Source organism: Phoenix dactylifera, chromosome 3 (genome assembly GCF_051530095.1).
Source record: "Phoenix dactylifera cultivar Ajwa chromosome 3, Ajwa_hap1_PhDact_Kaust_v1.1, whole genome shotgun sequence".
Classification (NCBI taxonomy): Eukaryota; Viridiplantae; Streptophyta; class Magnoliopsida; order Arecales; family Arecaceae; genus Phoenix; species Phoenix dactylifera.
This window is the reverse complement of record NC_143192.1, coordinates 26,638,800-26,640,770: the sequence shown is the minus strand read 5'-3', so window position 1 is coordinate 26,640,770 and position 1,971 is coordinate 26,638,800. Positions and strand designations below refer to the sequence as shown.

Sequence of the window (1,971 nt, the reverse complement as noted above, 5' to 3'; positions counted from 1 at the left end):
ACTATTCCGTGGTTCAGTAAGAGAAGGCAATTCCTTCTCAATACCTTACCGGGGGATGGATGATGACCCACCCGCACACCGGTAGCGGTAAAAACAGTTAGCCCCGTGAGCCTCTCCAAACGTTCTCAAATCGGCCTCTTTGTTGTTGTTGTTGCGGGCGTACGGTACTACGGCCTTTATTATTCCACTTTCTCAAAATGGGGGGTCGTCGGTTAGCCCCCTATTTTCAACCATTATAGCTGGTGTTGACCAGCTTAGCGATACGGACGGACACGAAGAAGAACACAGGCAGCGGAAATGCAAAAGAGTTGGACAAAGAAATTTTCTGATCCACTTATATAGGAAATGCTCAGTTAGGAGGACCTTTTTAGGCACATGTGTTCTAGATTTCCGCTTTTGGGTCCAAAGGTCTTTGAGAAATTTGGCATAGGAGGGAACTTGTTTGATGGCATCAAGGAGTGGGAGGTTGATTTTAACTTGTTTGAAGACCTCCATCATCTCTTCTAATGAAGTTCCCTTCTTGCCAAAGGGAGAGGGTGCATTAAGTGCTTCAGGGAATGGAGCCTTTGGAATGTGGGTTGTGGCAGATGGTGGACTAGCTGAAGAAGGTTTTGGGTTTTCATGTGATACATTCCTCTCCTCTTCTTCACCTTCCTTATTGTTACCCTCCCCAACCTTATTATCTATTATACGTCCACTCCTTAGGATATTCAAAGCATTGGCTTGCTCATGATTTAGTCGAGTTTCTTGAGCCACGTATTGTCCCTTAGGATTACTCATTGGTTGACTTGGAAGCTTACCTTCCTCTCGCTTGTTTAATGCATTGGCTAGTTAACCCATTTGGGATTCTAGCTTAGCAATTGATTGCGTGTGAGAGTGCAATAGTTGTGTGTTTGCCTCCAAACCTTGAAGGGCAGTCAACACTTTCTCCTCAAAGGCTGTATTTCATTGGGTTGGAGGAGGAGGATGCTGAAATTGAGTCGAGGGACGGTAGAGATGAAAATTCTGAGGGTTTTGAAAATTTTGGGAGAAGGGTTGGGAGGTATTAGAAGCTTGCTGCCTCCAAGAAAAATTTGGATGATTCCGCCAACCCGGGTTATATGCATTGGAAAATGGGTCATTACCTGGTCTGGGCTGTGTTTGGGCAGCATTGATGTGTTCTTGCACGAGTTCGGGGAATTGGGGTGCTGAGGGGCACTCATGAATAGGATGCGATGGGCTAGAACAGATAGCACATACTTGTGCTTGGGAAGAGCTAACGACATGTCCTCCTATCATTAGTTGGTCAATCTTATGGGACAATGCATCTACCTTGCTAGACAGGTCAATAGAATGACTTATTTCACAAATGGCCCCTTTTCTTTGAAAATTCGGGGGTGCTTGACGAGAACATGAAGCATGGTGGAGGGAGTTTTCATTAAGATTTTCAAATAGTTGCCATGCTTCATGCTCATTTCGAAGCATGAAAGTCCCCCCGCATGCAGCATCGATCATCTGACGGTTTCGTTCAGTCAAACCGTCATAAAAACATTGCACTAGCTGCCACTTAGGTATTTGACGATGAGGGCATTTACGGATTAGGTCCCGAAATCTCTCCCAAGTTTCATGAAATTCTTCTCCCTCGGTTTGGGAGAAGCTTGTAATGGCACGTCTAAACTGGTTCGTTCTTCCTATAGGAAAGTATTTTTTAAGGAATTCTTGTTGCATTTGATCCCAAGAACGAATCGAGTTAGCTTCTAAAGAATTCAGCCATTGTTTGGCTCTATCTTTAAGGGAGAAGGGAAATAATCTAAGTTTTAGAACATCATCAGTGAAGTTCTGAATCTTGACAGTGGTACAAATCTCAAGGAATTCATCTAGGTGTTTATATGGGTCTTCATTGGTGAGCCCATAAAAAGATGGGAGCATTTGGATCACACTAGACTTTATTTCGTATTGTACAGCTGCTACTTCAGGTAATCGAATGCAAGA

General features: G+C 43.9%; 1 non-coding gene across 1 annotated transcript; it reads left to right on the top strand.

The window, feature by feature from the left end:
• Positions 1-1,552: 1,552 nt before the first annotated feature.
• Positions 1,553-1,658, top strand: LOC120108448 (small nucleolar RNA R71). The gene has a single exon (XR_005509805.2). It is a non-coding gene; the product is annotated as a small nucleolar RNA R71 (small nucleolar RNA).
• The last annotated feature ends 313 nt before the right edge of the window (positions 1,659-1,971 follow it).